The sequence below is a fragment of the Bison bison genome, unplaced genomic scaffold (genome assembly GCF_000754665.1).
Source record: "Bison bison bison isolate TAMUID 2011002044 unplaced genomic scaffold, Bison_UMD1.0 scf7180017864222, whole genome shotgun sequence".
Lineage (NCBI taxonomy): Eukaryota > Metazoa > Chordata > Mammalia > Artiodactyla > Bovidae > Bison > Bison bison.
In genome coordinates this window covers 978,483-1,004,171 of record NW_011494794.1, presented here as the reverse complement: position 1 = coordinate 1,004,171, position 25,689 = coordinate 978,483, and the positions used below count along the sequence as shown (strand labels likewise).

At 37.9% G+C, this 25,689-nt stretch overlaps 1 protein-coding gene across 2 annotated transcripts in view; it reads left to right on the top strand.

The window, feature by feature from the left end:
• The window catches only part of TBL1XR1 (transducin (beta)-like 1 X-linked receptor 1), a 178,942-nt gene that overhangs the window by 22,524 nt on the left and 130,729 nt on the right, over window positions 1-25,689 (top strand). The gene's annotated exons all lie outside the window — the stretch shown is intronic.

Here is a 25,689-nt window from a genome sequence, read left to right as displayed (position 1 = left end):
TGCAGAGCTGGATGTGAATGAGCACGTCCTGCAGATCTAGTTTATTTTTTTTATTCTAGCTTTATGAACCTTGGTAAACTTTTCTTATTCCCCAGCTTCTGTACCTCTTTATCTTAATTCTGATTTGTAGGGTGTAAAAGAGTGGCCAGCTAATGTTTCAGCTTCCCAAGTTGCTAACCTCCATTCTGCAAATGCTGATGCTGGTTGTGTAATCATAGGTATGGTGTGATGTTAGCTGGCCAACACTAATTGTAAAAAAAAAAAATCTGTATTTTAAGACTCTGTATCTTACATTTAATGAATACAGTATGAAATCAGAGAAGTGCATTTTTCTCTACATTGATCAATTTGAATTATTTCCTTCAGTTAAATCATAATGTCCTGGTTCAGTAATTTTTTGTGTATATACATGAATATATAAACATATAGTTCAGAAAAGGCTAAAAAACAAACAAAAAACAACAAGCAACAATAACAACAAGAAAACCACTCTCCTGTGTATGTTGCTGAGCTATTTACTGCCTTCTGAATATTCACAGCCTTGGCCAGTGCTACTTGGGAGAATCAGTCTGGTGCTGGTGGCCGTTTTACAGTGATTATCTTTTATGTACATGTGTAGTGCTGAGGTCAGAGTCTCCGACTTGCATTTTACTAATTGAAAATGGAATTAACCTATGAGGTTCATAAGGTACATAAAAATGTGAGGTAGATGCAGGGAATAATCTGTTTGCCTACTGCTTGCAGAAATCTCTCTTTAATAAGGGTTTTGGGTAAAAGAAAACTTAAAGGGCACATAGACCAGCTAAAATAACCACATGAAAAATTAGAAAGGCAGGAATTGGCTTGGGTGTCTGAGATAGTAGGTGGGCAGAACTATCAGAAAAACAACAAAGCATAACTTAGATAATAACAGAAATGGAAAATTACAGTGTTAAACATTTATCAGATTTTTAAAACCAATGTGTTTGTGTACATTTGTGTTTGTGTTGTGTACATTTATTTGTATATAAAATTGTTTAACTGGTTTTGACTGATAAGTACTTTATAATTTTTTACATTTCTAGAGTGTCATAGACTTTAGATTTGTCTTATGATTTGGGACTCTTGAATTTAAAATTACAAAACCCAGTAACTGAGAGCTTGATGAAAAAGCTTGATTGGAAAGTATCTTGTGAAATTTGGTGTGAGGATATGTTGTGAAATTGAGAGCATAGTGAGGACTCAGTGGTGACTGTTTTGGACATTATATGGTTCTGCTTTCTTTCTGCAAACTAGGTACTTCTACTCACTTGGTCCACAAATCAGCAGAACAAAGCCTCCAGCAGCTCCTTAATTCATGTTATTTGACTAAACTCCTAGAGAAGAGCACTCTTACTTTTGTATCTTCCCATTTCTCTTTTCTCTCTCCTCTTAGATTTGCACATGATTCACTTAATCTGATTCTCTAGCTATGCTTTTAACCACTGCTTAATGTTAGTAAGTGAAACTAGATCTAAACTATGAGATTAGGTACATTAACGTGGTGATATCAGTGACCTTGATGCGTTTTTTATGCTTTTGAAAAAATTTATTTAAATTGAAGTGGCAAAGAATCTGCCTGCCACTGCAGGAGATTCAAGAGACGCAGGTTCAGTCCCTAAGTTGGGAAGATCCCCTGGAGTAGGAAGTGGCAACCCACTCCAGTGTTCTTGCCTGGAAAATTCCATAGACAGAGGAGCCTGATGGGTTACAGTCCCTGGGCTTGCAGAGTCGGGTATGACTGAGTGAGCACACTCACACATGGTTGATTTACAGTCTTGTGCTAATTTTTGCTTTACAGCAGAGTGACTTAGTTGAAAACTTTAAACTTGCTAAATTTAGCATGTTAAAATATGTGAAACTTTACTGAAACTTTGAGTCCTTATAAAGATGTACTGTCTAGCTTGTCTGGAAAACGGGAAGGGTCATGATCAATCTTTGTCAAAGCCCCATGCGCTAGGCGGCCTCGGTGGTGGTGTTTGCTTAGAGGGGCCTTTCTTGGTGTCATGGGAAGTAGTACTTTCTTTTTTAGGCTTTACTACTGATTATAATTATACATTTATTTGGGTGACTTTTTTCCCCTCTATTCTTTTTCCACTAGAATATTAAGGGCTTATACAGCTTTAATACCTGGAAGGGTTATTATAAATGTTTATTTTAAGGAAGAAGAGAGACTGGATATAAACTCATGCTACTAAAAAATGTGATGAGAATTTTACGTCTCTGTGTTTTCAAGTAATTTTGATCAGACTTGTTGTTTATATATGTGTAAATATATGTTGACTTTTATATGGTTTTTCTCTTTAATAAATCATGCAATTCTCATAACAGTGTTGAAAATGCTCTGTTTTAAAATAGAGGGTCCTTATTTCAAAGTGATGCTTTAAATTGTGCTGTAAGTGGTAATTTACTTACCATTTTGGAGAGAATCTTTTTAGCATTAGAGAATTGATATAATTTCAAGAAGCTTGTTCATTCAGTTTTGGAAGTGAGCTATTTACTTTCCTTAGCAGCAAGAATCAGGCCCAGCATTTTAAACCCATGATGGAAAAGGATTTCTTCTCTTCTCCCATTGAGAAAATTTATCTGGTGCCACATAAGTAAAAAACAAACAAACAAAACAAAAAAACTCTTGTCACTCCAGGAATTTAAAAAGAATTCTTCGTGTTATTTTTACATTTTAGAACAGGAGGTCTAAAACTCTAAAAGGGTATTTCTACATTGAGGCTTTTTGAATGCTGATGATTTTTTAATTTTTTTTTATAGCTTTAGTTTTGGAGGTGAAGAGAGATGTCTTCTTAGTGCTAGCCTCAGTAGTTTAAGTGTGGCCTATAAGATGGGTATACCTGTTTTTTGAGTTATATTGTGTGTGTGTAGAAGAAGAATACTTGTTTTGTATTACTGCAGGTAGTTGACTAATTTTCTGGGTTTATATAACCTTACGGAGAAGGCAATGGCACCCCACTCCAGTACACTTGCCTGGAAAATCCCATGGACGGAGGAGCCTGGTAGGCTGCAGTCCATGGGGTCGCTAAGAGTCGGACACGACTGAGCGACTTCACTTTCACTTTTCACTTTCATGCATTGGAGAAGGACATGGCAGCCCACTCCAGTGTTCTTGCCTGGAGAATCCCGGGGACGGGGGAGCCTGGTGGGCTGCCATCTGTGGGGTCGCACAGAGTTGGACACGACTGAAGAGACTTCGCAGCAGCATATAACCTTGAGGTTGTCAGTGGCTGTCCAGTGGTGCCACAGGTGATTGCCCAGTCACAGCCACACCCAGGTAGGTTGGCTTCTGAGCGCCTCTAAATTACTACTTCTGAACTGTCTTCTATCTAGAAGCAGTACCATATTAACATGCAGGATATTCATTTCTTACTGTACAATATCAAATTTAGGGTTGTTACCACTGCCATTTTTTGTAGCCTTGTCCTAAGTTCCTGTATTTGAACTAGGAATTTGCAGCAGAGTTTTCTTTAAAAACAGTATTACAAGAGTGTTTATTATTAGTTCTTCAGTGGTAAAAATTACTTTGTCCTTAGCCATATAGATCGTTTTACTGAAAACTGCCACAGTGGGAACTTAAAAGTATATGAGAAAGATAGGTTGGAGTATGGAGGTTAAGAACCAACTAAAACAGAATACTTACTAAAGATAGTATTTATGACTTAAAATAAAGGAGGCATACTTTAGATATAATAAAAGGTACCCATTCGAAGTGTTTAATTCAATGAATTTCGACAAATAAATATACATGTATAACCACCTAGTTCAGGCCAAGGCTCATGTTCATTATAGAGAAAGTTCTCTTGTTACCAACTGTGGTCCATCCTGCTCTTCACCTGATCTGCTATCTAACCCTGCAGATTACTTTTGTTTCTTTTTAAGTTTTATATCAATTCCATTCTTTTCTATGGTAGGCATAATAAAGGCCCCTCCTCCAAGATGTCCATACCCTAATCTGCAGAACCTGTGTATTTTTTACCCTATGTTCAGTTCAGTCGCTCAGTCACGTCCGACTCTTTGCAACCCCATAGACTACAGCACGCCAGGCTTCCCTGTCCATGACCAACTCCCAGAGCTTGCTCAGACTCATGTCCATAGAGTCGGTGATGCCTTCCAGCCATCTCATCCTCTGTCATCCCCTTCTCCTGCCTTCAGTCTTTCCCAGAATCGTCTTTTCCAATGAGTCAGTTCTTCCCATCAGGTGGCCAAAGTATTAGAGTTTCACCTTCGGCATGAGTTCTTCCAGTGAATATTCAGGACCGGTTTCCTTTAGGATTGACTGGTTGGATCTCCTTACAGTCCAAGGGACTCTCAAGAGTCTTCTCCAACACCACAGTTCAAAAGCATCAGTTCTTTGGCACTCAGCTTTCTTTAGAGTCCAACTCTCACATCCATACATGACTACTGGAAAAACCATAGCTTTGACTATATGAACTTTGTCGGCATAGTAATGTCTCTGTGTTTTAATATGCTGTCTAGGTTGGTCATAGCTTTTCTTTCAGGGAGCAAGCGTCTTTTAATTTCATGGCTGCAGTCACCATCTGCAGTGATTTTACAGCCCAAGAAAATAAAGTCTCTCACTGTTTCCACTGTTTCTCCACCTATTTGCTGTGAAATGATGGGACCAGATGCCACGATCTTAGTTTTCCGAATGTTTAGTTTTAAGCCAACTTTTTCACTCTCCTGTTTCACTTTCATCAAGAGGCTCTTTAGTTCTTCGCTTTCTGCCATAGAGTGGTGTCAGTCTTCATATCTGAGGTTATTGATGTTTCTCCCGGCAGTCTTGATTCCAGCTTGTGCTTCATCTAGTCCAGCATTTCTCATGATGTACTCTGCATATAAGTTAAATAAGCAGGGTGACAAAATTCAGCCTTGACATAACTCCTTTCCTGATTTGGAACCTATCTGTTGTTTCATGTCCAGTTCTATCCGTTGCTTCTTGACCTGCATACAGATTTTTCAGGAGGCAGGTAAGGTGGTCTGGTATTTCCACCTCTTTAAGAATATTCCACAGTTTGTTGTGATCCACACAGTCAAAGGCTTTGGCGTAGTAAACAAGGCAGAAATAGATATTTTTCTGTAACTCTTGCTTTTTCTATGGTCCAAAGGATGTTGGCAATTTGATCTCTGGTTCCTGTGTCTTTTCTAAATCCAGCTTGAACATCTGGAAGTTCACAGTTCACATACTGTTGAAGCCTGGCTTGGAAAATTTTGAGTATTACTTTGCTAGCGTGTGAGATGAGTACAATTGTGCAGCAGTTTAAACATTCTTTGGCATTGCCTTTCCTTTCTTTGGGATTGGAATGAAAACTGACCTTTTCCAGTCATGTGGCCACTGCTGAGTTTTCCAAATTTGCTGGCATATTGAGTGCAGCACTTTCACAGCATCATCTTTTAGAATTTGGAATAGTTTAGCTGAAATTCCATAACCTCCACTAGCTTTGTTTGTAGTGATGCTTCCTAAGGCCCACTTGACTTCACATTCCAGGATGTCTGGCTCTAGGTGAATGATGACACTGTCGTGATTATCTGGGTCATGAAGATTTTTTTGTATAGTTCTTCTGTGTATTCTTGCCACCTCTTCTTAATATCTTCAGGTTCTGTTAGGTTCATACCATTTCTGTCCTTTATTGAGCCCATCTTTGCATGAAATGTTCTCTTGGTGTATCTGATTTTCTTGAAGAGATCTGTAGTCTTTCCCATTCTATTGTTTTCCTCTATTTCTTTGCACTGATCACTGAGGAAGGCTTTCTTTATCTCTCCTTGCTATTCTTTGGAAGTCTGCATTCAGATGGGTGTATCTTTCATTTTCTCCTCTGCCTTTCACTTCTCTTCTCTCAGCTATCTGTAAGGCCTCCTCAGACAACCATTTTGCATTTCTTTTTCTTGGGGATGGTCTTGATCACTGCCTCCTGTACAGTGTCATAAACCTCTGTCCATAGTTCTTCAGGAATCTGTCTATCAGATCTAATTCCTTAAATCCCTTATGTAGCAAAAGGGATTTTGCAGGTGTAATTAAATTTTGGGCCTTGAGAAGGGGAAACTGTCCTGGATTATACAGGTGAGCATATTCTAATTGCTCGAGTCCTTTAAAGTTGTAGTCTGAGAGGGGACTACTGAAGGACAGCCAGAGATTGAGAAGTGGGGGCACTCGAGCCAACAAATGTGGGCTGCCTCTGGAAGCTGGAAAGGTCAAAGAGTTGGATCTCCCCCATAAGCTGCTGTAGAGGAATGTGGCTCTGCTCTTAGGTCTTCATTTGAGTGCAGAGGCCTGTGTCAGACTTCTCACCTGCAGAACTGTAAGATAATACATTTGTATTGTTTTAAGCTGCTGGATTCCACTCCAGTATTCTTGCCTGGAGAATCCCAGGGACGGGGGAGGCTGGTGGGCTGCTGTCTGTGGGGTTGCACAGAGTCGGACACGCCTGAAGCGACTTAACAGCGGCAAGCTGCTAGATCAGGGTAGTTTGTTATGATAGCAATATAAAAAGTGATGCACTTCTCTTCTGTGCCCTCCGTCCTGCCATTTTAAGATTCATTATGCTGTTACCTCTGTCAATAGTTAGTTCCTTTTCACTCTTAGTACCATTCCATTATATGGATGTATCACAATGTTTTATCCATTCACCTGTTGATGAAACGTTTATATTGTTTTCAGTTTTGAATTATTAGAAGTAAAGCTACTGTGAATGAATATTTGTCCTTGTATGGACGTAATGTTTTTACTCTTTGCCACATAAGAGTGGGATTGCTAGGTCAAGTGATATGTGTATGTTTAATTTTACAAGAACTATTGAACTGTTTTCTAAAGTAGTTATTTCAGTCCACATTCCTCCCAACAGCTTCTCCACCCTGGAAGTTTTAGTGTTTTTAATCTTAGCCATTCTAGTAAATATTTCATAGTATCTCCTTGTGTTTTTATTTCATTGATGACGTTCGTGTATCTTTTGCGAACTCTTTAAATATTTTACTAATTACTTGTTGGGTTGTATGTTTTCATATAATTGTTATAGTTTTCTTTATATACCGTGGATGTAAGTACTTTGTCAGGAGTACATAGAATACTTTTTCCAGTAATATGGCTTGCTGTATCATTCATTTCACGTTCTTTTGAAGAGTCAAAGTTTTACATTTTGGTTGTTTGCTTAGTCATTAGTCGTGTCTGACTCTTTGTAACCCTGTGGACTGCAGCCTGCCAGGCTCCTCTGTCCATGGGATTTCCCAGGCAAGAACACTGGAGTGGGTTGCCATTTCCTTCTCCATTTGGTCGTTTCAGTTGAGTTGCTCAGTCCTGTCTGACTCTTTGCGACCCCATGGACTGCAGCATGCCAGGCCTCCCTATCCATCACCAACTCCTGGAGTTGACTCAAACTCACGTCCATTGAGTCGGTGATGCCATCCAGCCATCTCATCCTCTGTTGTCCCCTTCTCCTCCCACCTTCAATTGTTAGATGATAAATTTTTTGTTTTATGATTTTATGATTGTACTTTTTATATCCTAAGAAATTTTACCCTATGATGTCTTTTAGAAGTTTTAGAGTTTTACATGTAGGTCTGGGATCAAACATTAAATTACGTTGATTTAAGTTTTGTGTATAGTATGAGGTAAACTCATCACCCCCACGCGCCCCCACCCCATGGGAATGCCCAGTTTTTTCAGTACCATTTGTTGAAAAAGACTATCCTTTGCCAAAAACCATCTTTGGGGAGGGTTGAGTTCTTAAAATTTTCTACGTACCTGATCATACTGTCTGTGAATACAGATAATTTATTATTTCTGATTTGTACTTTTTCATTTCTTACTTTATTTCAACTGGCTAGGACCTCCAGTACGTATTACAGTTGGTGATACAGGACATTCTTGCCTTGTTCTCAAATGTGAGGGCAAAACATTCTGTCTGTATTGAGTATGATGTTAGCTACAAGTTTTCCATCGAAACTCTATCAGACTGAGTATGTTTTCTTCTGTTCATAGCTTACTGAGAGTGTTTATTGTGAATGGGTGTTGAATTTTGTCACAGGTTTTTGCTGCATCTACTGAGACAATCATATATATTTTCTCCTTTGTTATTTAGCTCTTTCAAGTGATAAGTCATCTTTGCTTGCATCCAGAGTCATAATGTACTATTCTTTTTTTTATATTGTTGATTTGATTTCCTGATACTTTATGAAGACTTTTTTTCATCTGTGTTCACAAGGGGCATTGATTTATAGTTTTTGTTTATTTGCTTTCTCTCTTTGTCTGGTTTTGGTAATGTTGGTGTAAAGCTAATTCCAGAAAATAAATTGAGAAATGTTTGCCTTCTCTGTTTTTTTGAAGACTGTGTAGGTTTGGTATTATCTCTGAATGTTTGATACAATTAACCAGAAAAGTCATGTGGGCCATTATCCATTTCTAGAGCTTTTTCATTATCCAAAACAGACACTGTACTCATTAAGTAATACCTCCTCATTCCTCTCTTCTCTCAGCACCTGGTAACCTTTGTTCTACTGTATTTCTAAGAATTTGCCTATTCTAGGTATCTCATGTAAATTTGATCATACTGTAATTGTCCTTTTGTGTATGGCTTATTTCACAGCATATATCAGAATTTCACTTCTTAAAAAATTCTCCCTGGTTTTATTGAAATATAATTGACAGTGCTGGCGTGTATGCTGAGTCGCTCCAGTTGTGTTCCAACTCTTTGCAATCCTATGGATTGTGGTCTGCCAGGCCCCTTTGTCCATGGGCTTCTCCAGAGAAGAATACCAGAGTGGGTTGTCATGCCCTCCTCCAGGGATCTTGCTCACCCAGGGATCAAACCCACATCTCTTTATGTCTCCTGCATTGACAGGCAGGTTCTTTAACACTTCTGGAGAAGGGAATGGCAACCTACTCCAGTATTCTTGCCTGCAGAATTCATGGACAGAGGAGCCTGGTGGGCTCTATAGTTCATGGGGTCACAAAAAGTCAGACACTACTGAACGAATAACACTATAATTGAACACTGTAAATTAAAGGTGTATAACATAATGATTTGGTATATGTTGGATGGCATCACCAACTCGATGGACATGAGTTTGAGCAAGTTCCAGGAGTTGGTGATGGACAGGGCAGCCTGGTGTGCAGCAGTCCATGGGGTCACAAAGAGTTGGATACGACTGAGCGACTGAACTGATAATGTATATATGGTGAAATAATTACTACAATAAGTTTAGTTAACGTTTATCTCCTCACACAGTTTATTTTCTTTCCTTGTGATGAAAACTTTTAAGATTATCTTCTTAGCAGCTTTCAAATATACACTGTAGTGTTATTGACTGTAATCATCATGTTCTATCCCCAGAACTTAGTTTATCTTATAACTGGAAGCTTGTACCTTTGACTTCCAGTGAAAAAGGAATTTATTTCTTTATGACTGAATAATATTCTTTTGTGTATGTTTATACTACGTTTTGTTTATCCATTCATTTATTGATGAACACTTGGGTGGTTTCCTCCTGTTGGTTAATGTAGATATAGTATATAATTCTCTGAATATTGGTATATAAATATCTGAGCCACTGATTTCAATTCTTTTTGAGTAGATATCCAGAATTGCTGGATTGAGTGGTAATTCTGTATACTGAGGAACTCCATATTGTTTCCTCATTGGTTGTACCTTTTTTTTTTTTTTTCCGGCTGCACCATGCAGCATTTAGGATCCTGGTTCCCTGGCCAGGGATGAACCCATGCCCCTTGCACTGGAAGTGCTGGGTCTTAACCACTGGACCATCAGAAAATCCTGACTGTACCATTTTATATTCTTAGTGTTCAAGAGTTTCACCTTATCCAAACCCTTTCCAACACTTGTTATTTTCTGGTTTTAAAAAAAGAAAAAGAAAACATTATTTTTAATTGTGGCTTGGTCAATACAACAAAGATTTTTTTACCATCCTAACCATTTTATGTATACCTTTCAGTTGTGTTAAGTACACTGTTCAGTCTCAAGAACTCTTTTCATCTTTTGAAACTTTAAGTCTCTACCCATTAAACGACTCACTAACCTCCCCTTTTCCCACTTCCAGTCCCCCACATCCACCTGTTTTTGTGGATTTGAGTAGTCTAGATACCTCATGAGTGGCATCATAAGGCATTTGTCGTTTTGAGACTGGCTTCTTCCATTTAGCAGAATGTTCCCCAGGGTTGCTATGCATAACAGTATGTGTCGGAATGTCCTTCCTTTTTGAGGTTGAATAGTACTCCATTGTATGTAGACCACAATTTGTTTATCCAGTTGTCCCTTGATGGACACTTGTGTTGCTTCCATCTTTTTTTTTTATTTTTTATTTTTTTTATTTTTATTTTTTTTTTTCCATCTTTTGGTTATTGTGAATTGTGCTGTTAGAAACATGGATGTGCAAATATGTCTTAGAGACCTTGCTTTCAGATGTGAGTATATGCCCAGAAGTGGAAATATAGGGTCATATAGTAATTAAATTTTAATTTTTTGAGAAAATGCCATACTGTTTTCCATAGAAGCCACACCATTTTACATATTCCCCAGCAGTGTACGAAGTTTTCAATTTTTCCATCTCCTTGCCAACACACATTTTCTGTGGGTATGGCTTTTTAAAAATTAATAATCATACTAATGTATATTATTGTTTTGTTGTGCAGTTCCCTAGTGATCAGTGATGTTGAACATCTTTTCATAAGTTTGTTCTTCATTTGTGTATCTTATTTGCAGTAATGTCTGTTAAATCCTTTGTTTACTTTAAAATGAGATTTTAAAAATTATTGTTGAATGGTAGGAGTTCTTTATATATTACAGATACTAATCTCATATCAGATTTATAACTTGCAGGTTTTTTTTACATTCCCTAGGTTGCCTTTTAACTGTTGGTTGTGTACTCTGATGCACGGACTTGTTTTCTGTTTACTTGGTAGTAGCCATCCTAATGGGCCTGAGGTGGTATTTCACTATGGTATTTGACTTCAGTTCAGTCACTCAGTCGTGTCCGACTCTTGGCGACCCCATGAGTCGCAGCACGCCAGGCCTCCCTGTCCATCACCAACTCCCAGAGTTCACTCAGACTCACGTCCATCGAGTCAGTGATGCCATCCAGCTATCTCATCCTCTGTCCTCCCCTTCTCCTCCTGCCCCAAATCCCTCCCAGCATCAGAGTCTTTTCCAGTGAGTCAACTCTTCGCATGAGGTGGCCAAAGTATTGGAATAGCCAAATACCTAATGATATTGAGCATCTTTATTGTCTTTGGCAAAGCTTAAGCTTTTAACAAGTGTTTTTGTGCAGTAGCTTCATTACTACTTCCATTTCCTTTTGTTGTTTGTATTATATATTAGTTTTAAATAAAATTTTTTTAACATTGTTCTTTTCATTCTTCTGTGCTCCTCTGATTATTTTTCAAGCAGTGTTTTATAATATTCTGAGTAAGGTGTGTGCTTGGTTGGTGAAGAATTTCTGTATTTTATTAAATCTTGACCTTTCCATTATTCAAATATGCACTACTCGGCAGATCAGTTTACCTTCTCTGGGTCCGTAGATGGTAATAAGTTACATATGCTGGTTGCAAACCAGTCTTCAGGCAGGGTAGAATGTGAGAATAAGAATAAGAATTGAGAATAGGAATTGTGAAGAGCAAGAGCTAAACAGACTTGGAGGAAAGTTGTATGGAAAACAGAAAAAAAGCAGGGGGAGATGGAAGCAATATTAGTTCATTTAGGAAGCAAAGTAAATTGAATATCAAACTCAGAGGAGGCTCTGTGAATGAGGAATAGAAATATCTACATAGAAATAGAGAGATCTATGTAGAAGAAGATAGAAATACATAGAACTTGGGGCCTTTGTAGGTGAGGGAAATAAATATGGAGTAGAGTGGGGCTCAAATCAGTTAAATCCTTTGGCTCTGGAGAAACAAGAGCAAGGATAGTGGTCTGGGAGTGAAAAATAAGGTTCATAATTCACAGTGAATATAGCAACTGATTCCCTGATAGCTCAGTTGGTAAAGAATCAGCCTGTAATGCAGGAGACCCCTGTTCAGTCCCTGGGTCAGGAAGATCTGCTGGAGAAGGGATAGGCTATGCACACCAGTATTCTTGGGCTTCCCTTGTGGCTCAGCTGGTAAAGAATTGGCCTGCAGTGCGGGAGACATGGGTTCCATCCCTGGGTTGGGAAGATCCCCTGGAGAAGGGAAAGGCTACCCACTCCAGTATTCTGGCCTAGAGAATTCCACGGGCTGTATAAGTGTATGGGGTCGCAAAGAGTTGGACACCACTGAGCGACTTTGACACAGCGACTGAAAAGAAAAGTGTGACTGCTGGGAGCGTCTTTGGAAGAAGTTTTGTAACACAGGCCAATTGAGTAATCGAACAATTTTTAATTTGCTTTAATTGTATGTAATTTATTCGTGTAGGTCCCTCACAGTTAACCATTTGAGTCAACTTGAAACCAATTGTGTTTAGCAGTATATAGGACAAAACAGTATTTAGGACTGTATCTAGAGGGAAAACTCCCTTTACTCTTGATTGGTGAAAAATTATCCTGAGATTTCACCATAAGTGAGGGAATCGAAAACACCACAGGTGTTCTAGAGAGCAGCTAGTTTTCTCACTCAGCCTGTTTACTTTTATTGTGTAAAACATCACCACCTAACACAATCTAAGGTAAGTGTTTTTTAAATATTTCTTTTGACACATACCAATAGAGTTACACCATATTAGTATGTTTATACATAAATATACTTGTTATGCAGAGATGGTGAGATCTGAAATGTATGGCTGTACTGAGTCAAGGATCTGTTTTTTTTGACCAGCTTTGAATTTTATATGGGCTTCCCTGGTGGGTCAGACAGTAAAAAAAAAAAGAATCTGCCTGTAATGTGGGAAACCTGGTTTCCCACCAGGGTTGGAAAGATCCCCTGGAGGAGGAAATAGCAACCCACTCCAGTATTCTTATCTGGAGAATCCCAAGGCCAGAGGAGCCTGGTGGGCTGCAGGCCATAGGTCGAAAAGAGTCGGACACAACTGAGCAACTAACCTTTGATTTTATATACCATGGTGACACTGGGCAAGTGACCCAACTTTCTCTTCACCAGAGCCACATTATTTGTAAAATAAAGGAGTTGAATGTCATCTTTGCTGCTACTGCTGCTAAGTCGCTTCAGTTGTGTCTGACTCTGTGCGACCCCATAGACGGAAGCCCACCAGGCTCCCCCGTCCTTGGGATTCTCCAGGCAAGAACACTGGAGTGGGTTGCCATTTCCTTCTCCAATGCATGAAAGTGAAAAGTGAAAGTGAGTTGCTCAGTCGTGTCCGGCTCTTGGCGACCCCATGGACTACAGCCTACCAGGCTGCTCCATCCATGGGATTTTCCAGGCAAGAGTACTGGAGTGGGGTGCCATTGCCTTCTCCGGAATGTCATCTTTAATCAGCATCATATCTGATTCTGTGATTGTTTCTTTTTTTCTTATAGTTTATTATTAGTTTTTCTGAGCTGTCTTTGAAACAAGTACATTTATATATAACCTTATTCACTAGAGAGAATACATTTGAAGTTCTGAACAACACGCTCATGTTCCAGACCTTTTTATCAGTGGTAGATTTGTATTCTGTATTACATGGTGAGGTGCAATCTCAGATTCTCACAAGTTGTTCCAATTTGCGTCCTAATTTTTTTCGTCATTAAAAAAATAATGTTTTTTTTTGTCCTGATTTTTAAATGAAGGTAAAGTATAAAACTTTTACTGTTTCTTGTTTATGAGTAATTTCTTCTACTTCATTCTGAGCCTGTTTGGATTTTGTTGCAGGATCTTTAGATAACTGCTTTCTGTTAGTCGCTTTCTGCATGGCACTTGCATAAAGGCTTAGACATGACTTACTCCTTATGGTAACTTCATTTTGGGGGCTGGAGATAGATTGAGCAAGGAATACTACAAGTGGATAGGAAGTTTTTTTCTTTTTTCTGCATGCGTGCTCAGTTGTGTCTGACTCTTTTTGACCCCATAAACTGTAGCTTGCCAGGCTTCTCTGTCCATGGGATTCTCCAGGCAAGAATACTGTGGGTTGCCATTTTCTTCTCCAGGGGATCTTCCCCACCCAGGAATCAAACCTGTGTCTCCTTCATTAGCAGGTGAACTCTTTACTGGTGAGTCATTGGGAAGCCCTTCTTTTTCCTAAAAGGTTAGTAAATTACGTGAAAGGGGAAAAATTTTTGAATCAGAGTACTTCAAAGAGGCATATAATATTCTTTGGCTAGGTAACTCAGTTCGTAGATGCTGAAAGCAGAAGAAAGGATCAGGGATGGGTCGATTTTCCTTTTGGGCTCTGGATTTTGGATGTAGAGAAGGCATCCCATTGTGAACGTTTCTTAGCAATTGTATGTTCCAGTCATCTACCTGTGAGTGTCCTGTTTGGGCTCATTTTGTTTAAGGAATCGAGTACTCGTTATCTTCTGAAAAATGTCAGCCCTTTTGACACTATACTTATTTGCTCCTTTCCTATAATCTTTGAATCCTATTCCCCCTCCTCCCCAATAAAAACCTTAATACCAGTTGTTTTTTAAAAAGGCTCCCTTACTGCTGGCTCTTTCAGTTTCTAGAGAACATGAATAGTCAGTTACATTTGGCTCTTGGTGACTTGGTATTATCCTGAAAATAACTTGTGACACAGTATTTTAATTTGATGTGTTTGCCCTTGCTGTAGAAGCAGGAGAGTGACTAAAGAAAATTGGACTTTGTGGTTCACTTTTAACTATGGGCTAAATTGTGCTGCTGCTGCTAAGTCACTTCAGTCGTGTCTGACTCTGTGCGACCCCATAGACGGCAGCCCACCAGGCTCCTCTGTCCATGGGATTTTCCAGGCAAGAGTACTGGAGTGGGGTGCCATTGCCTTCTACGATGGGCTAAATTGTGCAGTGTTTCATATCTTCTGTTCTCAAAGTACGTAAGCAAAGACAATAGAAATACACATATACCTGTTTTAATATTAGTTTACATTGGCATTTCCTCAGTTATTTTAGAAGAATTTTAGAGCAGAGGTCAACATACTGTTTCTGTAAAGAGCCAGGTAGTAAATATTTTAGGCAGCTGCTGAAGTCTGTTTGTTGTAGTGGGAAGGCAGCCATAGGCAATATGTAAATGAATGGGCATGGCTATATTCCAATAAATTTTTATTTATGATAGACATTGAAATTTGAAGTTCATGTTATTTTTAATATAATCCCCCTCCTCCATTTAAAAATGTGAAAACTATTGTTAGCTTATGAATTGTGAAAAAGCACGTTGGATTTGGCCCATTCGCCATAGATTGCCAACTCCTGCTTTAGAAGAATGTTGATAAATTTGTTTCAATCCCTGCCCTGTCCTATTTAAGTGATCAATTGTAGAATTTGTGTAATATAACAGAACAAAGTCTAAGCTTTCAAATCTGAGAAATCCAATCTAAACCTTTAGTTTTCTTATGTGTAAAATTGGAATGCTACACTTACTGTAAATCATAGTTCTTTATACTAAACAATAACTCATCCTGGCTATTGTAAGCAGAGTAGGGAATTATTAAAGAATATTTGGTAGCTCTTAGAGTCACTGGGGAGTGCTGGAGATTGGACTTTAGTCCAAGCCTCAGGGAACATTTCCCAAAACCGAACTGCAGGACTCGGTTTGAAAAAGCTAATGTTGCTGAGCTCTAAATGCCAGACTCAAGTTGATTGCAGATTCTACTGCTGTTGTGCTTTTTCAGTGGCAGGAACTCTATATTGTAACCACTGGAAAGTGACTAACATTGCTGCCACCACCATCAAAAGCTGTATGTGGGGTTTGAGCAAAAATGGAAATTCTCCTTGTTACTTAATTCCAAATCGAAGTCTTTTGGAGATTTACATAATACAGAATACTATGCTATGTCCATAATTAGAAAGGAGACTGGAAATTTTAAATTCTAATTTCTGCATTAGAGATGACATGAGCTAATTAGAAATTACATTAATACATTAGGCACTGGATCATAAAATTTGTAGAAATATCCACAAATTAAAGTCTATTGAAATTTTTAGTGGTGATGAGTATGATGGATAGCCACAATAGTAGATACTTAACTATTAGTGTATATACTTCTTTTTGTACTTAGGCTTCAAACAACTGTAATAAGCTCTCACCTAAAAACTATAATGTATGAAAGGTTTCTGTTCTAAGTTAGTATGTGAATTGGTTTGTTAGAACCTAGAATATATTCTGTGTTCAAAATTAAAAGGTTATAAATAATGGACTTGTTTCCAGGGTAGTCAGCATAAGATTGTTTACATCAGCCAAGTAAGTGTCTATTTCACAGAGATAAGTTCCTTCATGGTGGAAAGATCCTGAGTGTTATCAGCTTGCTACCAGGTGGCTGTTTGTCCACAGTGAAATATGGTACAGTTTGGTGTGGAGGCGAAAGGGACTCAGTTGCTGCTTATGGCAGATTATATTATTCTAAGCAGTTGGCTTCCTTTATTGGGTTTCTCTCTACAGGGTCCCTACCTATGGGAGGAGTACTTCTTTTTATCCTTGACATCAAGCTTGGCCATGGGATTTGACCAAAGTCAGGGGAAGATGGGAAGTGATATATGTCATGTCTAAGAAGCTTTGGAAGCCATTGCATGAATTGACCTTTGCTCATTTTTCTCTGTCACGAGGAAAGCAGGTGCCAGATACAGGCTTTTTCTTTTTCCAGGATTCCAGAATGAAGATGATACCTGTAATCAACCCAAAGTCAACATAGCAAAAATGAGAAATGTGTTTTTGTTCTAGTAAACTGTGCGTGCCTACGTGCTCAGTTGTGACCCCATAGACTGTAGCCCACCCGGCTCCTCTGTCCATGAAATTATCCAGGCAAGAATACTGGAGTGGGTTGCCATGCCCTTCTCCAAGGGATCGTCCTGACCCAGGGATTGAATTGGCAGGTGGATTCTTTACCAACTGTACCACCTCATAGAACAGTAGTTCTCAGTGTGCTGTCTGTTGAGCCTAAGACCCTTTAAGGATCAAAGCTATTTTAATAATAATACCAAATTCCTTTTTTATTATGTTGATAGTTGCACTATGGTTCATAAGCAATGGTGGGGAGAAAACTGATGGTGCCTTAGCAAAAATCACTGCAGTTGCTTCGAGCTGTGCTCTATGTCACCATATATTTATAGTAAACAAAAAATTATACTTGAGGATTAAACTTATTAAAAAAAATCTTGATCTTAAGTATGCATCTTTCTATAAGCGTTTTTGAATGAAGCAGAAAGTATTGATGAAGCACTTCTGCATGCTGAAGTATGTGTTTGTCACAGGGAAAAGCACTTGTGTGATTATTTGAATTATGAGGCAAACTAGCCTCTGTGGAATATAATTTTCACTTGAAACTGATTTATGAGGTTATTTTGACGTGAGTGTTTGACAGACATTTTGTCAATTAAAGTGACCCTTTACTTCAAGGAAAGCAACCGGCAATATTTGTTGCCAGTGATAAAATTCGATTTCAAGTGTAAATTAATGTTTTAGAAAATTATCAGGCAATGTGAGCTTGATAGCTTCCCAGTATTTAGGTTTTTTCTGATGAGCTTGCTAGTGATAGTAGTGAAGGCAGTTTTTTAAAATAATTAACACTGTATTATGAAATGCCAACATTTGGGAGCTATACCAAACTCAGTGGACCAGTATTTATAACTGACTGATGAATGATGTTACAAAATTATACATAAGCAAAAGACTGACTCGTGTTGCCAGACTGATGGATTAATGTAACAGTATGAAAGGTAACTGATAAGATTAACAATTCTATACTTGAACCGTTTTTTAAAAAAAGTCTTCTTATTGAAGTATAGTTGATTTATAATGTTTTAGGTTCTTCAATGAACCTTTAAGACACTATTGTTGAGCTTTGAGATAGAGTCAAAGAATGATACTCAAAGCTATTCAAAAAAGCCATCAAATATTCCCCCTTTTTCTAAATACTTATCTGCGAGTTATTTTTCTCATTTATTTCAACTGAAACAGTATTGCAACAGAGATGTTAATCTGATAGTTTATTAAGTCAGATCTTAAAGATTTTATTTTTTATTAAAATTTTTATTTTTTATTTTCTTTGACTGCACCCTGAGGCATGTGGTACCAGATTGCTCAACTGGGGATCGAACCCATGTCCTCTGCATTGGACGCTTGGAATCTTAACCACTGGACCACCAGCAAAGCCCAAAGAGATTTTAAAAATATAACTCTTCTTAAAATTTTACTGTTTTGTTTTTTGGAAGATGTAGTTTATTTTAAAATAAAAAGTTTATTTGTGCTAACATGTAGTTGGTTTATTGTTTTTAAAATGGATTAACAAATCTTTGAAGTCTCACCCATGGAGCATCAAGAACTGCCTGGGACCCTTTCCCACTTGGGACCCCAGATGTGCTGTGACACGGGACTTTGTCTGGATGTTGGTCACAACCTAGTTTGGTGATACACTCTCTGCTCTTTCTTTTTCTCTTTTCTTTTAATGTTAGTATATTGAAAGTAAACTAGATAAATTCTCTAATAAATATCTGTATTATTTATTTGTAAAAAAAAAAAAAAGATAATTTAATTTCCAATGTAATTAATATTGTTAGAGCCCGTGTAAGCAGAAATTCTTTGAGAGTCTTGATTTTTAAGGGTATAAAGGAATTATCAGCCCAAAATATTTTAAGAATCACTGTTGTAACTAGTAAGATTTTCAGAATTGTTTGCTGCTAAGTCATAACCTAGTGAAAGACGGTACATTGGCAGGGTAGCTGAGTCAACCTTGTTGCGAAGTGCAAGTTCATACAATTTCTTGAGCCTCTGTTTTATGACTGCGGCTGATTTTTGTGCGGTCACTGATTAGGCATTGAAGTTGCTGGTGAAAGATATGACCGACTTCCAAGGAATGGATTATCTTGCCGCACGATTCCATATGATTATGGAATCTCCCCATGGTTGGGACTTTTTGGTGAGCCTTTGCATGGAACGGAAATATTTTAACCCTTGGTCAGTTCTGACAGTTCCATCCATATATCTCACCTTAAATCACTGCCCATACCTGTGTCTTTTGAGAACCTGACCTGGAAATCTAGCCAGATTATTGCTTCCTCACTGTGCTTCCCGTTATTGACAATGTGGATTGTGAGATGTACTGCCCAGTGGGAGAAGTTCCCTTTCTGACCTTCCTTAGCAGCTGGGATAGAAAGAGTTTTTGGGTGATACCAGCATGTTGTGCAGAGTCACTTGTAATCCAGGGTCAGATATTTTCTTTCTTAGCCAGGATAGAGAATCCCCTATGTAACGGTAGGCCTCGTGTGAGGAAAACGACTGCAGTGCATCAGGAATAGGCACGCTGAAAACGTGAGCCATCTGCTCATGCTTCACAACCAGTCTGAATCCTGCTCGGTGTACATCGTAACGCTTCATGGAGCGTTTCTGTCGCCTCAGCTTTACTTGGTGGATCCCATGATGACAATTCCTGACAGGCAGCTCAGGTTTTATAGTTACCTGTGGCTAGGTGTTCATTCTCCAAAGTACAAAAGGTACCAGAAGTATTTTCAAGAGAGTCTTAGTTTAATAAAGTATGACTTGGCCCTAAAACTCTTAGGGTTGCTGTGATTCTCCTAAAGGATTTGCCAGTACCTCCTTATGGCATTCATCTGTTGACCCTTGGAGCACCATTGCCATCAGAAGGTCATTATGGTCAAATGCCAGAGCTACTTGTACTGCAATCTGGATTGACTCAGGTATTTTCTTTTGCTCTGGGATAAACTTAAAGTTGCTGGATTTCGGATTATTCAGTAAATGGAGCAGCACACACAAACTAGTATATCTTGTTCTCAGTATCCAGAGGCCCAGCAAGCTTTCTGCTGCTTTTTTGTTGTAGTGGGTATTGACTTGCTTTTTATTTTGAAGGGAATATCCTGAATTGCCACTCTCCACCTGCTTCTAGAACTTCATACTGGTGTCAGGACCTTGTATTTTCTTGTGACTTATTTTCTGTCTTCTGGCATACCTGTCTTTTTAAGGCATCTAGAGCACTGCTGTTTCTTTTTCAAAAGGTTCTCTTGGCTTGAGTTTATCAGTATAGTGAGCCAGTGTGATGTCGAATGGTGTGATGAGATAACTACAGTCTAAGAAGGTAGAAACTTGACTTAGCGAGGCAATATAGTGAACATGTACTGCTATCCAAGTGAAATTAAAGCAGATTGTAGAGACAGAGACACCATTTGCCAGAACTGTAGCTTTATACCAGGTGCTGCTGCACTAAAGAGATTTAATTTGAATTACCAACTTTGCTTGTAGTCATTAAGGTTAAAACACTTCTTCTCTAAGAACTTTTTTATGTTCTGCATTAGCCATACAGTTGTACGAAGTGAATATCTGCTAGGGGTTGCAACCCTTGCTGCTTTTGATTCTTGGATAATCCCCCAGGAATGGCATTTTTGATTGGTAGGAGAGCTCCAGGGGTCTCTCTCTGGCCTTTCCTGGTATTACACTACCCCACTACTCCACGTGTCTTGGCATCAGTGTGGACTTTTTTCAGTGTGTAGTCAGCCTGAGACTACCCTTTTCAGCTATATGTTCAGTTCCTGAAGAAATACCTGTAAGATGGGAGGATTACTCCACTCTCTGATAAATGGACTTGGGCCTAAACTTCATATATTATTTGGCTTCATTCTAACACGTATGTCACAGTGGTGCTATCTGGGTCCTCAGGATTACTTTAAGAGTTAGATTTTATAGTCCTGAAAAGGTTGGAGTGTTTTCCTTTCCCAATGCGTGGTTATTCTGATAAGTGGCTGTTGATCCTTTGTGGAAAGCCACGACAAAAATCACAGTGCTGGTGATGCAATCATAGAGCCGTTTTTGAAGGTTGCTTTTCTCTTATTTGAGGGGCTCTGGGTCTGGGAACTTTTGAGAGTCTGTGGCTTATGTTCCCTTAGTCAGGCCTAACTATATGCCATACCTGGAATTGAGTAGATTAGGGATCAGCAAACTTTTTCTGTAGAGGGCATCATATTAAATATCTTAGGCTTGTCTGTGAAAAAATTACCCAGCAGAGCTATTGTGGTGCTGAAGCATCTATGGATAATACATAAGTGAATGGGTGTGTCTGTGTTCCCAGAAAACTTTACTTATAAAAGCATTGTGGATCAGATTTGGACCATAGCTCGTTGTTTCTGGATCTCTGTTACAAATGACACAGGATTATAGTGGGATTTCCCAATATCATGATCTTGGGGACTTTTAAGGAAGGATTCTTGCAGATAAATCTATTTGATAACCAGTATGTTCCTGTTTCTTTAACTTGCTTAGTACTACTTGATGGTATAATTAGGCAGTTAACAAAATCATTTTATGCATTTTGGTCTTGAGATCTAGAGTAGGGATTGGCCAGCTACACTGTACAGGTCAGGTGTGGCCTGCACTTGTTTTTAGATGACCTATAGCTAAAAATATGTTTCACATTTTAAAGTAATTGGGAAAAACGTCAAAAGAATGATACTGTTTCATGGCAAATGAAAATTATATGAAATTCAGAATTTCATATGTAAGGGTTTATTGGAGCACAAGCCACATTTATGTATAATTGTGGCTGCTCTCAGTTTGATAGTTGTGACAGAGACCTTCCATGAACTTTAGAAAATTACTATTTGGCACATTATTGAAAATGTTTGCTGATTGCTGCTCTAGAGTTTGCAGAAAAATTCTTTCATGTCATACTTAGAAGCTGCCTTATTTTTTGTCAGTGCTTTGAGTCAAGAATTTACACTGTGAATACGTCACTTTCTTTTTTTGAGCTCTTACACACTGTTACAAGCTGTAGTCCTACTTGGCTGTCCTTGTTTGCCTACCTCATTCCTTTCATAGTTTTGTATTACTGCTACCTCTCGATCCCCAAAGACATTCATCACAGACGACCACGTTTGATAATTTAATTTTGTCATAGCCTGAATGAACTGTCAGAGATCATCTTCAATAGCTGTGTTTACACTGCATTCAAACCCAGCCGGTTTAGATACATTCTCAGATTCCCATTACCTTGAAGGTTTCCTCATGTACTTACCTCACAGAGTGATTGTAGGAATTTAATGCTATAAATAAGATTAGCCAAGATTTTATTGAATTTTTACTGTGTGCAAGGTACTGAGCTAAGCACTTTTTTATCCGTGAGTTGTAAAGTACTTATTTAAGTGCCTGTTACATAAGTATTCAATAAAGATTAGCTGATATTTATTTTTAATTAGAAATAAATTACCCCTTCATACACCATGTACTATAAAAAACTTCATTAGCCTTTAAAGTATTAAAAATCACATTAAGTTTAAATTGGAGTGATTGACGTAACTTAATTTTTTGCCCTATAATATTGCTCCTTAAAAAAAAACAAAACATAAATACAGTCAGTTCTCATTATTCACAGTAGTTAGTTTATAAAGTTGCTGTGAACACTGAATTAGAAAATATTGAACTGTTGCTTCCTAGGAAATACAGAGTTTCATTCCTGTGAGCCTCTGGTCACAACAGATTTGTCAATGGATCAATAATAATTGTTTTGTGTGCTTCTGTTTAAAGACACTTTATTGAATATATAGTTGATTCATTGACATGGCACTCATGGCCCAACAGCATTATAAATCCTGCATGAAAGATGCCCATCTACCACGTTTTCTCCATAAGACACATCCACCTTCTTGTGCTTAGGGACAATAGAAAGCTTTTCAGCCCTATGCTGAATAGCAAAATCACCAGTGAAAAGCACCAAAATACAAAAATGTGGCAGTAAATTGACTGACCACACAGAGGACATTTGTTTACAGAACAAGAGCAGAAACAGTAAGGAAGAGAGCTAAACACACCCTCACTAGGTAATTTACTCTTTGCTCTTCTACACCTGTCTAAAGATTGCAGAAATGCCATTAGTATTACTTTAGGGATTACATATAACATTTAGCAAGTAGGCAGATTGCACAAATATGAAATCAATGAACAGTAAGGATTGACTATGTCAGATGCCACAATTTATCATTTATGTTTTAATTTGGGTTTTTTTTCATTTGCTTTGTGCCTTATTTTTAATTGGGTTAGGCAAAAAGTTCCTTTGGTTTTTAAATAAAAATAGAAGATGTATTTTTCATTTTCACCAAGGACTTTACTGAACAATGTATTAACTGTTTTTGTTCTACTGGCTTCTGCCATTTTTAGGCAACTTCATAATTCTATCTCCCTAAAATTTTTTATCTCCTTGAGCAAAAAACTATCGCAGGTGATTTTGCAGTCTTCCAAGGAATTGAATTTTTTTCCGTTAAGAGAATTTTATGAAGACCGTAATAAATGGGTATCTGAAGGTGCAATGTCTGGTGAATCAACTTCCTAGCCAAGCTGTAACAGTTTTTGCCTGATCATCAGTGAAGCATGTTCTTGCATTAACCTGATGGAAGATTATGTATTTTCTCTTGACTAATTCTGGGTACTTTTCATCTAGTACTGCTTTCAGTGGTTCTAATTGGGAGCAGTACTTGTTGGAATTAATCGTTTGGTTTTCCAGAAGGTGCTTATAATAGAGGATGCCCTTCCAATCCTACCATATACACAACATCACCTTTGGATGGAGACTGGCCTTTAGTTGTTGGTGATTCAGGTTGCTTGCCCCATGATCTCTTCTGTTACACTGTAACTGTACAGTATCCACTTTCTATCAACTGTCAAATTTTGTTTTTAAAGTGGAACGTTTTTGTTAGTTTCAGTAGAGAATCACCTGTGGAAATACATTTGATCAAGAAGGTTTTTCTTTTGCTTAATTTTTGTGGAACACAAACATCAAAGCAATTAACATAACCGAGTTGGGGTAATGATTTTCAACACTTGATCTGGATATTTTGAGTATGTTGGCTATCTTGCACCTGGTATAACATTGATTGATCTCAGTTTATGTCTTAGTTTGATGTCTCAGTTTGATCACTATCTACTTCAGCTGATCCACCTGACTGGAGCATCATCCAGTGAGAAATCTCCAGCAAACTTTGCAAACTGCTTTTGACACATTCCATCAGTCACAGCACTTTCTGTATATACTGCGCAGGCCTTTTTTTGCATTTCAGTTGTGTTTTTACCTTTATGGAAATAATAAAGCATAATGTGTTGAAAATGTGGTATTTCTTACATTGTCAATATTAAAATGGCTACACAAAAATTGACCAATTTTGGTAAGTGCTGCTGTGAACGTGGGTGTGCATATATCTCTTCAAGACCCTGCTTTTAGAAGTAAGTTTATCTTTGATATATCATGTATACATAAGAAAATGAGTGACCTAACTAAACAGATGTATATTATAAAGTGACAGGTAAAAGTTCTCAGTTTGACCTCATTCCATTCACTAGAGACAGCTGAAGAGTTTGGTGTATAGCCTTTCAAATGTGTTTTTGTGCAGCTAAGGAGTATGATATATATACATACACACAGATATATAAGTATATACATTGATATATGTATCATCTATATGTACATATATTATTGATATGTATCGATGTGAAAATAATGACTCATTTACATACAGTTTAGTAGTAATTGGGATTATATGCATACCGTTCTATTGACTTGATAGCCTAATTTTTTACAAAATAAAGATTGGAGTTTAAAACTGCTTAGTTCTGTGCCTTAGTTTCCTATAGAATGATTTTAGAAATGAAGAACTTTTTTTATTATGTAGTATTTTTGAAGAGGAAGATACAATACTGTCTTATTAAATGTTTACTGTAAGAGGAGAATTATCTACTGCTAGCAATAAGTGCATCCTCTTTTATTTTCTTATTCATATGTTATTTTGATACCATAATTCAGCTGCTACTGTTTCTTCCATATCATGTTGTGTTTTATTGAATTCCTTTCTGTCTTGGTGTTGTATCTTTTCCTTTTTTTTTTTTTCGGTAAGTAAAATTTTAGTTTTTCAATGTTTAAAAACGTCTTTATTTTGACTCTTAATGGAAAATCTGACTTGTGAGAGCAGTGCTTTCCAACCTTTTTCATGTCATAATATCTGTATGTTGCTGCTGCTGTATAGAAAGTGATAATGTGTGTGTGGTGAGTGAAATTGTTTGCAACAATTCTCTTCAGATTACCTGGTAACCCATTCATTTGTAACACACATGTTGGTGAAGGTCTGTAGGAATCTGGTTTCAAAGTATTTTTCCCTTTGAATTTGGAGGAAACTGCTCTGTTATCTTTTAGTATCCTATATTTTTGATGAGAAGATGAATGTTAGAGTGATTGTAATTTCTGGAACCTTTCTCAGTGTTCTGAAATTTCTCCAGCATCAGCCTGGATATGGTTTTTTTTTTTACTTGGTTTTTGTTGCATTGCATGTCTTTCAATTTGATGACTGAATTTTTCCTTAGCTCTTGGAAAGTTAAATGTGTCCCCTTGTTTGGATTAATTTCCCTCTACTTTTGGATATCTTATGTAAGTGGATGTTGGGCATCTTAGATTTTAATTCACATTTTCTATTTTCTTACAGTTACCATCTTTGTGTGTGTTTTCCTTTACTTTGAAAGTAAGGTAAATTTCCCTTCCCTGTAAGGGAAAATCTCTTCGGCCTTATAGTATAGATAAGTAATTTGGTGTTTAGTTTTGCCTGTCCGTGTATTACTACACCCCCCACCCCCACCCCCGCCAG